Here is a 14502-nt window from a genome sequence, read left to right as displayed (position 1 = left end):
TAGCACTGGGGTTAGAAGACAGGCCCTGGCTCCCACAGGATAAACCAGGCTAACTCCAAAGGCTCCTCAAGATAGAAGCACCTGTGGGGCCGCCAGGGAGCCATGGAACAGAGGAGCTGGTCTGGAGCAGGAGTATGGTAAAGTCCTGTCCAACCCCAGAGATCTTGTGAGACAACTTCCTTCTCTGCCATAGGCCCACATGTCCTATGCCCACAGCAGAGGAAGTCACATAGTCACAGCCAGGTTAAACTTCCCCTCTTCTAAGATCAGGTCCAGTAAGCACATGAAATTCCTCCTTATACAAATGAGGCATCCTCAGCACCCCAACCCTGATCACTGCTCTACCTCACCCCAATATCTTCTAAGTACCCCAAAGGTTTAATATACCTACCCAATAGCTCCTACATATTCCCAAAGGTTTAATACACTCACCCTATAGTCCCTACTCACCCCCAAAGGCTTAATCCCCCCTGCCTGGTTAAAGGACATTCTACCTGAAGCCTATCTCCTGAGAAGTCTTTCTTGTTGCACTCACTCACTGCCCAGGTCTCCATGACCCCAGTTGGTCTTGCCTCACTGCCCCTCTCTGGGTCTGCTGGCTGTGGTCACCGATCACTCCATAAGAGAAGGGGAGAAGAATGGGAATGATAAGCAAGCACATGGAATTCCTTGTTATGCAAATGAGGCATCCTCAGCACCCAGGCCCTGACCAACGCTGTACCTCCCACCCCAATATCACCTATGTACCCCAAAGGCTTAATATGCCTAATCCACCCATTTCCAAGAGGCAGGGCCAGAGCTGCCTTGTGGTGAGGTACTCCCACCATGATCTTTCTTCATACAACCAGGTTAAACCTCACTTGGATGCCTGACAGTTGCCTAGAGACAGAAGGTCAGTAGCCTCTCGGGAGCTGAGAGCTATCTCAGCAGATTTCGGCTCCGACGAACTTGAGAGAGCACAATGAACAGAACAGCTGTCAAAACAGCCATGCATGAAACATTGGACAGGACAAACATTAGCTCGCCAGAAAGGGCTAAAGAGAACAGGATGAAATCCTGAGACACTCTCCAAGACAGAGGAATCCATAAGCACAAGGAGAGCGACATAGAGCAAGTAACAGAAAGTCATGGAAAGAATGCCAGGTCTTGAAAATGGCCAGAAAGGAAGAGAGAGAGACTTCCTCCCCTCCAGAAAAACAGACAGCTTTTGTGCAGAGGTGATGTCAACTAGGAAAGAGTACAGTGACGCGTCTTAATGGCTGCCCTGGAAATATGAACACTAACCCCCAAGCAGGAAGGCAAAAGTGATGGAGACCGGAAGAATTATTTCGGTGTCCCTTTAAGACAGGGACTGAAGGGATGTCCACACACAGAAAGCTGAACTGGCTGCTTCTCCCAGAATGCTACACTGAAGCTAGCACAGGCTAACAAGACTAGCTTCCAAGGTAGCAGAAGTTTACCAGATGTCACCTGTGGATGTATGGAGCAAACTTCCAAAGCACAAACTGTTCCCATATTCAGGAGGTTGAGGCAGGGGGATGATCAAAAGTTTCAGGCAGCCTGGGCTACATGGCTTCCTCAAAATTAAAATGAAAATCTATGGCAAACAAAACAGAAACAGAGCCAAAGCCAAAAAACCAGCAGCCCAACATCCTGACAAATATCACCGCCACTGGGTGTGTGGTTGCTGACAGATGCATGGATGGAGTGAAGGAACAGCTATGAGGCTGGATGGTATTCCACTGCCAGCTTGACTTTGAATCACCATGGAAACACACATCAGGGTGTGTCTGTGAGGACGAAACTAGAAAGGTTTAATAGAGGAAGAAAGACCCCCCCCCCCCGAATAGGGGTGACACCATCTCAAGGACTGGAGTCCCAGACTGAACTAAAAAGAGAGGACACATGAGCACCAGTGCTGGGCTCTGCTTCCTTACCATGGGTGGCAACGTGACTGGGCAACTGCATCACACTCCTGCCTTGTGGGTCTTTTCCGCCACAGTGAACTGTCTCCCTTGAGTTGTGAGACTTACTAAATCCCTTCCTTCCTCAAGCTGATTTTGTCAGGTTTCTGGCAGAGTGAAGATAAGAAACCAATATAGGTGGGTTACAGAATATACGAACAAGTGGGGAAGTGGGGGGCAACTACAGCAGAGAAATGGGTCAAGAACACAGTGGGCAGTTTACAGAAGACTCGGGGCCAGCGGATGTAGGGACTGAAACAGAAGCTGGGGATAATGAGGGGAAATGTGCCTGTAACAGAGCCCCAGATCCTTCTGTGCTTCTTTGGAAAGTCAGACAGGCTGACGCCTGGTGTGGGTGAGGCTGTGGTAACATCACTTCAGGGACTGATTGGAGCACAGCCCGATGTCGCATGACCTGATAAAGACCGCAGAGCACAGTTGGCCAACTCTCGGCTTCTCACACCAGGCTCCAGCAGGCCTGTGTGAGGCTCTGTACAGTGGGACTGCTGGTGAGATAGGGTTTGAAGTAATTAGAGAAAGCGTGGGAAATGCACACACAAAGCATTGTGTGGCAGTGAGGGGCTCTGATGGATGCATCCTGCTAGATGCAGCTATATCTTATGAACTGCACAGTCACAAAGTGCTCTGGACTGGTCTCGGGTCTCACCTTTTCCTTGGCATTCCCTGACCAATACTGAAAAACTATCTGAAACCTAGACGTAACAGAAAAAGCTTCAGGAGAAGCCACCTGTTTGTGGTCCAGGAGACAGAGATGGCTCCTATAGGGAGTGAATGTCCCTCAGCTTTCTGTGTGCTTCTGTCTGATGCTCCAGTCGTGGAAACTCTTGAATTGAGCAGCGCCAGCACTGAAGTCACGGACTTCTCAGAGGCAGGAGTGGGGACTGAGAGAGAAGGGCATGCCCTTGCTTTTCTGTTTTCCCTTTGCCTGCTTGGCGCCTGAACTGAGAGACGACCAGTTGCACAAATGCCTCACAGACTCTAACCACCCCCCCAGGTTTGGAAAGTCAGTTTTGCAACCCAAAATTAAATGACCTATAAAGAATCTGGAGAGCCTCGACTGCAGGGGAAAAGACATGTGACAGATTCCAGATGGGGGAAGGGAGGGGGGCAGGGTCCAGAGGGTGAATGTTCAAAGACTTTAGGCATCCCTTATCACCATTGCTCTACAATGTCGTGCAGTGGACAGAAAACAGCCTCTTCGAACAAAGGCTGAGGAAACATGCATCAGAGGGACAGGAAAGACAGAAGAATCAAGAAGAAAAACAAGAACCAAGCAAAGAAAACAAGACAGGGGAAAAAATACCAGACAGGACCCAGAAAGGAATCAAGTAGACAAAGCAGAGAGAAAAAAGAATAACCAAACAGAGAAACTGGACAGAAACCAGACCCAAAGCAACAGTGCTGACTGAAGACAAGCTGACGGGCAGAGCCAACGAGGACCCAGGAGGAGCCTTATGTGCAGTTCCCTGACCGTGAGCAGAGAGAGGCAACATGGCGTGGCTTGTACCACACCCTCTTACCTTTCTTCTTCCACAAAAGTGATCAAATCAGGAGCATGGCTGGAAAGATAGATCAGGGGTTAAGAGCAGCCAGTGCTTCCTCAAGGGACCCAGGTCCAGTTCCTAGCACACGTATGTGGTCTGTGATCATTTATAACTTTAGTTCTAGTGGACCTGACACCTCCTCTGAACTCTGTAGGCACAGACATACACACAGAAAAACACCCACACACATAAACTAAAAATAAAGGCTATTTTTTTATTTTAAAATTAAGTTATAAGAGGGGCTGTTTTAGGGGTAGTGCCTCACACCTGTAATTCTAACACTAGAGTGACTGAACCAGGAGGAGTGCCACTAGACTGGGGCCAGCCTGGACTACACACTGTTGCAGGCCAACCTAGACTAAAGATTAGATTCTATTTCCAAACCAAAACCATCAGCATGGATGTCAGAGAGTACGCAAAACTAAAAGCCCCTAGACTTGGATTTAGTGATGAATCCTTAAGAGTCAACACTCAAAAATCACCCCAGACCCCAAATGTTAGTTCTCTTCGCAGAATATTCTACTCTACAAAAGACATTGTTTGGAGGAGGAAGGGATTTGCCCAATACTGGGAAAAAATAGAAGAGAGAGGTTGAGAGACAGACAGTACCGGGCACCCTGTATGCGGTAAGATGGCTAGAAACAGCTAGACACACAAAGCAGGTGACATGGCCACTGAGGAAGACAAACTAAATACAGCCTTGATCTCCCGGTCTAGACATTACAGTCCAAGGTATTTAAAGCCTGTGGCCATACTGGAATAAAGAAAGATTCTTGACAACAGTTTCACAACTTCCTCAACCAATCTAGACACAATCAAAATATCTCTCAGTAGCAGAGTGGATTAACTATGATGAGTTCGAATAGGGAACCATTGTTTGCTAAAACAGGCAGCATGCTAAGCCATAGCAGCAGCCTTGTGTGCAGATTCCAAGGTTAAAAAAAAAAAAAAAAAAAAAAAAAAAAAAAAAAAAAAAAAAAAAACCACCAGCCTAAAGTTGGGGAGATGGTGCAGTTGGCAAGAACAAGGAGGCGGGGCTGAGTTTAAATCCAGCATCCATGTGAAAGCCAGGCATGGCCATACACACAGGACATTAACTCCTCTGTGGTGGAGACAGGCTGATCCCAGAGCTCACTGGCTAGGCAAACAGTGAGCTTAGAGTTAGTGTAAGCAAGATGTCCTCCTCTGGCTTCTACACGCACACACAGGGTGTGTGCACCCACATGCATGTGTGCATGTAGACCGAATACACCTGCCTGAAAAGGCTGCCAACTATGCAAGTCCAGAGACTAGAGGCTGAGGCTAGAGGACCATTTATTCCAGGCCAACGTGGGAAGCATTCTGAGACACTGATTCAAGACTGAAAGTAAATAGGGTATGGCTCAGTGATAGGATATCTGTCTACCAAGCATGAGGCCCTGGGTTCAACCACAGTGTGGCAGAATTAAGAAAAAGCAGGCCAAGCTCTCAGGGGAGGGCTTGGTGGGGGAAAGAATTAGAGGTTTGGGACAGTATTTTTTTTGTCCTGTCCCCATTGCTACAGTTCCCATGCCCAAGTCACAGAGCTGGGGAGCAGAGACGCACACTCTTGACCCAGCTCATTGGACATTCCGAATGTGCAGTACATACACTTGAATGAAAGGCTGGAACCCAAGAACCTATGGCCGCATTCATCACCCTGTGTAGAGAAAGTGGTTGAGTATGTCTTTGTGTAATTTGAGCTGTGTGCTTGGCTATATGTTTTCTTATTAAAATAACCCGTATCGAGAAAGGAAAAGAGGAAGAAGTAACAGATCGGATGCACACGTAACAACCAGATGGGCGCCTTTTAAAATGTGCTTAGTGGAAAATTTTTAGATATGGGTTAAGATATATGGCAATATTGAACTGAGCTGGCACTTTGATCACTGGGCCCTGGTTATGCAAGGTGCTGGTGGGAGGAGAAGCTTGGGAACGAGCCACCAAACTCACCACACTCTTCTTTGCACTTTTCTCTATGCCTGGAATGGTCACAGAAACTGCAAAGAAGCTTTTCGACGGGAGTCACACATCAACTGAATCCAACAGTTCCTTGCGGGTTTGGGGTACAAAGAAAGCCTGGGGCTTCTCAAAAGTCAGTAGTAGAAGTCGGTGGATGTAGTTAACTCGGTCTTTAATAGCAGAGAGACAGAGTAAGGGAAGGAGGGAGGGGGAGAGGGAACGAAAGGATAGAGGGAGAAGGGAGGATGGATGGGGGAGGGAGGAAATGAGTGGGGAAGGAGGGAGAGGGAGGAAAGGATAGAGGGGGAAGGGAGGATGGATGGGGGAGGGAGGAAATGAGTGGGGAAGGAGGGAGAGGGAGGAAAGGATAGAGGGGGAAGGGAGGATGGATGGGGGAGGGAGGAAATGAGTGGGGAAGGAGGGAGAGGGAGGAAAGGATAGAGGGGGAAGGGAGGATGGATGGGGGAGGGAGGAAATGAGTGGGGAAGGAGGGAGAGGGAGGAAAGGATAGAGGGGGAAGGGAGGATGGATGGGGGAGGGAGGAAATGAGTGGGGAAGGAGGGAGAGGGAGGAAAGGATAGAGGGGGAAGGGAGGATGGATGGGGGAGGGAGGAAATGAGTGGGGAAGGAGGGAGAGGGAGGAAAGGATAGAGGGGGAAGGGAGGATGGATGGGGGAGGGAGGACAGAGGCAGTTGGAGGTAGTGAGGAAGAAAGATCAATAGCAACCCAATAACCACTCACTGCAGGCTTGAAGTTTATGTCCCATGAGACCAGCCTGGGACCTCAGCCAGTGCCCTCAGATGAAGTCCACATACAGGAAGCATCTTACATTGCCTGCAAAATTAGACAATACTGTCCCACTTGCAGAGTTATCAAATACAGGACTGAAACAGCAGATAGTTAAGGCCAGGGAGCAGACCAAAGTTATGAAATCCAAGTGGTGTGTGTGTGTGTGTGGCTCCTTGACACATCTTGGATCTTTACATTCCTCAAAACACACAAAACTGCCTTTGACAGGGCTGCAGGGAATTTTCCACTATGACAGTGGGAATTTTCCATATGTCTTTTGCAGTCACTGAATGGTTGAGCAGATACAAAAATCCTGAAAGGTTATGAGAAAAACAGCAGGAAAGAGTCTCCTGGCTGACTAGTCACTTCTGCTGCCACCAGAGAGGAGCACAGGCTGTGCCCTTAGTAGCTGGTGTCCTTCATTTCAATTCCCTCCCACACCTTGCACCTGGACAAAGTGTCAGACTCCACAGGCTGAGGGCCCCATCTCCCAAGATGCCCAAGATCCCCAAGCCCTAGAAGTCCTCTGGGGCTTCTGAGCACCTGCCTCCCATCCCCTATCTCCAGGTCTCAGCCCCTTCTTAGGTGCAATACTCAGGGGACTCCATGGCTGGCCACTTGAAACTTTCTTGACCTCTATCCTCTAGGGGTTTCATGGGGGTGTCAGTATGTAGGCTCAATTAGTAAATCATCAACCAGAGCAGCAGAAGATTAGTCATCCAGGAAGAGAGGCCTCAGGGGAAGCCAGACCCACCCACACCTTGCTCTTGAACCAGAGCCTCCAGAACTCTGAGAACACACCCATCCCAAATAATTGTTTGGCTACCAGTGGTTAATCTAACCTTCACAGTTTGTGCTTTGTCCCTTCCTGGGGGTTTCAGGAGACTGGTGGTCTCCATCCCCTAGGCCTGCTGGAGGGCTTTCCTGTTAGCAGCCCATAAAGCTGTGGAAGAGCTCACAGCTAGCAACCTTCAAATTAGCCTACCAAGGACACTCATCACCCCCAATCCCGGGAGCCAAGTGTGTGTGTCAAAAAGCAAAGATAGGAACCAGGTTTTAGTAGGTCACAGAACTATAGATTTGAACCATAAAACTGACCACCCTGACTTTCTGAACATGGCAGTGAGTCTACTCTGGGCTGAGAAAATGTGTATTGAATATTCATGAGAATGGCCACGTCTTATGCAACAGAACATTTATCATTCAAACCACATTCTACCGGCATGATAGTTAAATCAGGACTCACAAGTGGGGGTGTGCACTTCTGATCCTAGCACTTAGGAGGGTATGATAGTATGACCAAGAGATTCAGGCTAGCCTAGGGTACCTAAGAAGAAAGACACTGTCAGGAATAACAAAAAAAAAAAAAAAAAAAAAAAAAAAAAGGAAGTCGTAAATTGATAGATTTGTTTTGAAAAACCCTACAGTTTAGAACTCTTTAAAATGTGTACAAAAGAACTTGTCTATCCAAGGACGTATTCTTGATAAAATTAGAAGAATAATTACAACTGAATGATAAAAATAATATGTTCGGGAACCTGTAGGATGGTGCTCAAGTGACATGTTGAGAGAAACTGGTGGCCTAAGATGCTTATATTAGACACTAAGAGAGGCTAACAGCTCATGTGGGAGGGATCCAACTCAAGCTGGCTGTCTGCATTCACCACCTCGCTCAGGCAAAGAAGGAAGTGACAAGCAGGGATTAGCACAGGGACCCAGAGGCCATGCAGCTGCTTCCTAAGCAAGGTGACCCAGAGAAAGCAGTTCCCACGTCACTGACAAGACAGTCCACAGTTCTGACAGTCACAGGAGGTTTTTATGAGCACTGCCAGGCAATGTGACCGAGGTAGGTTCCCAAAGACATTACACAAACTAAGTGACTTTTTAAAAAGCCCCCCAAAGCCTGAACAGAGCTATAATTAATCTCTGAGAAGGATTTAGTTAAGGGGTGGCATGAAAGAGTGTGGAGTGCGGACAGCCTTGGGTCCAGTGCGGATTCAAGGATGGGTGGTTGGGAAGGGTCTGAACCCAGCAGACACAGGAAGTGGGTAGCAGGAGTGCTGGGATGTGTGTGGCTTTGGCAGTGTGACTACATTCTCCTACCTGACCCTGTGCTGAGCTGCCTTGAGCCAGACACACTTCATATTTATCAGTCCATGAGAATCCCAGGCCCAGATGAGCACCGGTCTTAGCTCTTGCTTTGGAGTCAGTCTGGAGATGGGAATTATTAGCTTTTCCGACTCTATCACATATGCAGGAGACCTGCTATGAGGAAGGAAGTGTAAGGTTGCTCAGCGTCTGCCTGCACCCTACCGGCTTAACTATACCTTTGGCTGGGTGTCCCCCACCAATCCTCTTCCTTAGTTTCCTCTTCTACAAAACAGAACAATAGTAATGGTCCTCCCCTCAGGGTGCTGGAACCTCTTACAAATATCTGCCCTTGCCGCCCCTCCATTTAATTCAGCACAAGACTCAGTTCTCATTGACCCCTTCTTGAGAGTCACCACCGGGAGCCACTATTGGGATGTGCCTTGTGCGTTCTGTGCTCCAGGGTCCCTCTCAGCTATTATGCTGTCAAGAGCTTCCTTGGAGCACATTTTTCTGTGTGCTTGGTTCAAGATCCATGTCTTGAGAATCGGCCTGGTAGAAGGCAATTAATGAGTTGAGATAGACCAGGGGTGAGCGGTGGGTGGGCCCAAGCCATGCCAGGCTGTGGAGAGGGAGGTCTTAGAAAAGTCTGGGCTGGGTGCATGTTCTAGATGCAGACAGACTGAGAGAAAATCATGATATATGAAGAGTCATGTTCCTTTGGTTGGTTCACTCCCCCTTACTCACCCCTGCCAATGTCTACCCTCCCTTTCTCCCATTCTGGTCTTTGTCTATTGGGAGTTGATTTTGTACTATGGAGCGTCTAGCAAAGGAGGCTCTGAGAGAATCCTTGAACCTCAGCAGGGTCTGCACTGCACCAGCTGCTGAGGGGGGCAGGTGGGGTAAATACAGGTACCAGCCAGTGAGGTATGGCCCCAGTTCCATGTTCACTGTGAACTCAGTAAGGCTCAGCCACAGAGTCCTGGCTTGCAGCTCCATACTCCTATCAGGAACACGAGGGAGAGAGAACAAGAGAATGTTAATGGGGTGGCTGCCTCTAGCCTCCCCCATTCTTGAATGAAGTACATATGGTGTTCCCAGGAAGCCATAAGGAACCCAGCAACACCTCCTCTGCTCGGGGACAGCTGTGTGTCACTGTCCCACCCCATGTTAGCCTCCTTATACCCATCTGGTTCCATTTCTTACTGAGTCCATAGTGATTGATGGTGAGGGAAAGCTCCCAGACCCCCGTAGAACTTGGGTGGGCTCACACAATGTCTACTGATTGTCCTAAGGGTTCATACTACTAAGACACAAGTCCAGCTAGGGTCTTCAGAGGCTTCTAAAGTCCCCAAACTGACCTTACACGTTCCAGGACTCAAGAGCAGACTGCTTTAATGAAGTTCCCAGGAAGCTCTGGACATCCTGAACAAACCAGACTCCCAGGTCCCTGAGTCACACAGGCTCTGGGGGAGACTCTGAGAGTGCAGGGAGGGAAGGTTCTGGAAACCACGTCAGTGCTGATGAGCTTGCGTGTGCTGTCTTCCACTTTGCCTGGGCCTTATTTGGAGGTGCTTCCGCTGCGTGGGGTGCTGGCTGGCACATTTGCTAGCTACTCAGAGTTCCTCCTTCCTGGTTATTTTTAGGTCCTGACAAAGGGGAGTCTGGAGCTTCTCAACTATCCAAGAAGCTTTTTGTTAAAAATCTGGGGACTTGGGAGTCCTTAGGGACTTGTGGCCCCAGTAGGGAACCTTGGACCCAGAGGGGGAATGTGAGACATGGGGAAGGGTAGGCTTGACCTTCTTTACCTGGTCATCCCTGGCCAGTGAGGCAGCAGAGACCACCCCTTGCAGGGTTGCTCTACATAAACTCATCTCAGACCCTTATGGGCAGGTGCTCTGAAGCCACATCTGAGATGCTTCCACCTAGATCCCTCTTCAGGAGGCTGGTTCCTTAGGATCAAGGCACTAGACAGGATCAGAAGACAGAGCAAACCAGGACCACAGGGACTTACATCTAAGAGGACAACCTGGCCACTTGTGCCCATGCCAAGGGGTGGTTGAGCCTGGGTGGAAGTGACAGTTTCTGGGCTCTCTGGGTGATTCATCAGCTGGCCCATGACCTCATGGGCATTTAGGGAGCCATGAGGAGCTGGCATCTGTTCATCCCTCATCCTCCAACACCACCTCCACTTTCCAAAGCCATCAGAGCGAGGCGAGGGTAGGCCGAAGAAGGGAAATTTCATTTAGCAGAAGATTCTAGAACAAGTCCTAGAACCAATGTCATCTTAAATATTTGTTCCCATCTGGGACCAGCCTGTGGGAAGCATGGCGTGGGGTGGAGAAAACTGAAGGATAGAATTTTCCAGAGCAACGGTAACCCTCAAGTGACAAAACGCAAGGCGAACAGGTTAGATGCGAAGGACTTGCTCATAGTAAATCTTTTTGCCATGTTGGGGCCAGAAAGTGGAAGAGAAGTCACTGTAGGGCTTTTCCACAGAGGTCTCCAGCCTGCCTATAAGCAAGGCATTATGGGAAGGGCTTGAGTACCTCTAAGGCATCTCTCAGCAGAGCTCACATCAGTCACAGGTGGGAAGGAGCAGACAGGACCAGGTAGGGAGGGGCATCATCCGGACTGTAGAGGTGTGGGTGTTGATAAGAACACGGTACTTGCTGGCAGCACCCCCAGTTGACACAGAAACATTTTGTCCTCATGTGTCCTTCTTCCCTCACATTCTCCAGTCTGTGGGAGCCAGGAACCAGCAATCTACAAGACCCAGGTCCTAATCCCATCAGCATCGCAGTAGCAATCGCTGTCTTCGGCACCACCAGGACAAATGTCAGTCACAACCATGACTACTAACAACAACAACCTCACCCCACTAGCATCATTACCATGACCACGTGACTATTTGTTGATGTTTCACTATTGCTGTTAGTAGCCTTCATCATCATCACCATCATCACCTCACCAGCCTCACCAGCCTCAACATCACTCCATTACCTCGCTGACATCATTGCCACTACCATTGTGACATCACCATTGTCATTACCGTTGACCTCACACATGATCATCACCATCGCTAACACCGCCATCCCCATCATCACCCTCATCACCAGTAAAATCTCCAGTTCTGTGTCTATGAAACCAAAGTTTTCACCTTCAACTTTACCCGCCCCCGACATCATTCCAGTCATAATGGTGACCACCATTCCAAGTCCCTAAGGCAAGGTTGTTCTAATGATGGCAGGTGGAGGGTGGCAGAGAGTACTCTCCGGTTCACTCTCAGGTTCACTTTCAGGTGACAAGGTACTGAGAGGCTAGGACAGTCAAGTCACACAAGGAGGGCCCAGGAAGATCTCTCTAGAGGACCAGTCATTCGGGGCTCCAAAGGAAAAGAGTGCCTTGTGGTGGTAGCAGCAGCTAAAACATGGTGTTGGTGCCCTCAACAAAGACACCCACTGTGGGAGCATCCAGGAACTGGTGCTGGGAGGGCTGAGTTGCAGGCAAAGGCCTTCCTGACCTGTTACATACCAGCAGCATCCTCTAGTCTCCCTGAGTCTGGTTTTTCACTGTAGATAGACTCATGACCTTGTTTGCTGGGCTTTAGGAGCTCAGCACTCCAAAAAGCTGAGGCAGAGAAAAGAGACCTGAAAGAGATCCATGGAAAGGCTCCTCTCTCGAGGATTCTGGGCCAAGGCAGCACCCAGTACGGACTCCCTTTGGAATGTACATAGAACCTGCTGGAGTGGGGCCTGCTGGAGCAAGGCTCGGGATGCTGATGAAGTACAGCCTTTGCTGGCCAGGTCAAAACAAAATAGCAATTTTTGTTATGAGTCTCTCTAGGAGGAGGAAGAGGAGGGAGAGGAAGAGGGGGAGGAGGAAGAGGAGGAGGAATCATGGAATCATGGGCAGCCAGGAGTCCTAGGTGTCTCTTAGCACAAATATCCCTTCTGGGAGAGGGCCTGCCTCGGGAGTTGGTGGGGAAGAGCTGCCTCGCCACTGTTCTGAGTCTTTCCCTTCATATGGAGGGAGTGAGGGGCTGGGGTGTTCTATGTTGCTTTGAGTTTTGTTGCAGGTGGTGAGGACAGATAGGGACAGAAAGGTTACAGAGCTGGTTATGGATACTCGGTCACTGCACAAGGACAGTAGTAAGTCTGAGCAGGGTTCAGCCCTTCAGACCCAGACCTGGCCCACATGCACGTTGCCTGCATAGGCAGGGTTCTAGGACCTCGGGGCTTTCTCTACTAGTGCCTGCAGTTCCTCTCAGCTTCTTTTATTCTATAATAGTCAGGAATGAGGAGGAAACTCTGGCCCCTCAACTCATAGGAAGCTCTCCAGTCCTGGGAGGTAGGGCCTTTGTGCACAGACTGTAGTGTACTGTGATATTGATATTTTACGTGACCTGCAGGAGGCACTGTGATAAGGCTTAGAAGCCTCCCATTGCAGAACAGGCAACAATGCATACACAGTTTACATTAGCCGTGGCATGGTCTAGGCTGGGTCATATTTTGTTGCCAGATCTCACCAAAGCATCGATGGGGGTTTTGCTTTGTTGGTGGTGGTGGACTGTAGAATCTAGGCTCTACATACCCTCCTCACCATTCACCCACCCATGTTTGTGCACCCAGGGGTGTGCATGGTCATCAGTTACCTGAGCTCACTGTGGTTGCTATACCAACAAGCACTATCACTATCCTGTCTCTGCCTACCAAAAAAGGATGTGGGAAGGGGAGTGTGTTAAAGACACAGTGAAGGAATGGACAAGATTTTGGAAGAAACCTATATGAGGCTGTCCTCCTTTTTGAGCTCTTAGTACTTTATTTGGGGTGCTAGGGGCTCCACATGCCCCTCGGGGCCAATGGTCTGCCTCTGGATTCCTGTTCACATTGAGATCTGAAGGGTTCTGTCTTCAGAGGTCCAGGTTTGTGCAGTCCTAGGGTTCCTGAAGGACCTCCTAGCTTCCCAGCCAGACTCCTTGAGTGGCTTAGGCTGCTCCCTGCTGGAAGCTCTGGGAAGTGCTAGAATGCTGAGGCTGGGCCCTAGGTGATCTGACCATGCTAGGTAATCTGACCATGCTCACATTTCCCTCCCAAGTTCACACCACTGATAGGACCATCATGGACTGGGCACAGGAAGCACCTAGTGAGAGACAGAAGGAGTCAGTACTGGGCCCTATAAAACAGTGAGGCAGACCTGTTCAAGATGGGCTCAGGAAGGCTGCGGGTGGGAGGGGACCTCTAGAACTCAGCAAAAAAACCAACCAAACAAACAAAAAACAAAACAAATATTTTGTTCCTTTTCTTGCACTATTTCAAGTTGTTTTAAAATTGCTACCTGTTAACTCTGTCCTTCCCAGGGGCCAGGGAGTCAAATGCCCCTGAGCTGGAAAACTGAGTAAGTCTAGCCTCAGAGAACCATGTGGAAGGCAGGCACCCAGGGTAGGACAGGACAGAAGTTGCCTACTACCAGCTGGAGCCAGGCTGCTACGAAAAGTAAATAAAATGAAATAAAAAATTTTAAAAAAGACGACAAAGCTGGGTTTTTAATTCTTTTTATTGAAGAAAAGAAAGGGAGAGAAAAAAATAGATTCCCCACCCCGCTTCTTTTCAGAGTGGTCTCAGTCCTGCCCTGGGGGGTTCTGGGTCAGGACCATGCTCTCTGCCTGGGACTGGGAGGGCCCAGGGTCCTGGAAGGGAGTGGGGGGTCTGACTGCTTCCCAAGGGGTAGGGGTATCTAAAAATCGGAGCCAGGCTGGTGGGCCGCAGGCAGTCCTCTGCAGTGGTGGCTGAAGTGGGCATCCTGGGGACGCTGGCCACACCAGGCCTGTCCATGTCCTCAGCTGCTCACCTGCCTGCCCGGGCTTGCCCAAGGAGGGCAGAGTCTGAGGCACCATCTGGCCTCTGGATCCCTGTGCCCGCCGGCCATGCCACCTCCTGTCCTGTGTCTGGCTCTGGTCCCAGCACCGCGGGCCCTCTGCCTGGCCGCCTCTGAGCGCCCTGAGGCCGGGCTGGACCCGGCCCGCCACCGCGAGCGCATCTGTGCCCGTCCTATGGCGGAGCGGGCAGAGCAGCATTCCACCTCCTGGCCCGGTGTGGGGCCACGGCCCGCCCGC

The sequence above is a fragment of the Micromys minutus genome (genome assembly GCF_963924665.1).
Source record: "Micromys minutus genome assembly, chromosome: 27".
Classification (NCBI taxonomy): Eukaryota; Metazoa; Chordata; class Mammalia; order Rodentia; family Muridae; genus Micromys; species Micromys minutus.
Note: the sequence above shows the minus strand (reverse complement) of the source record.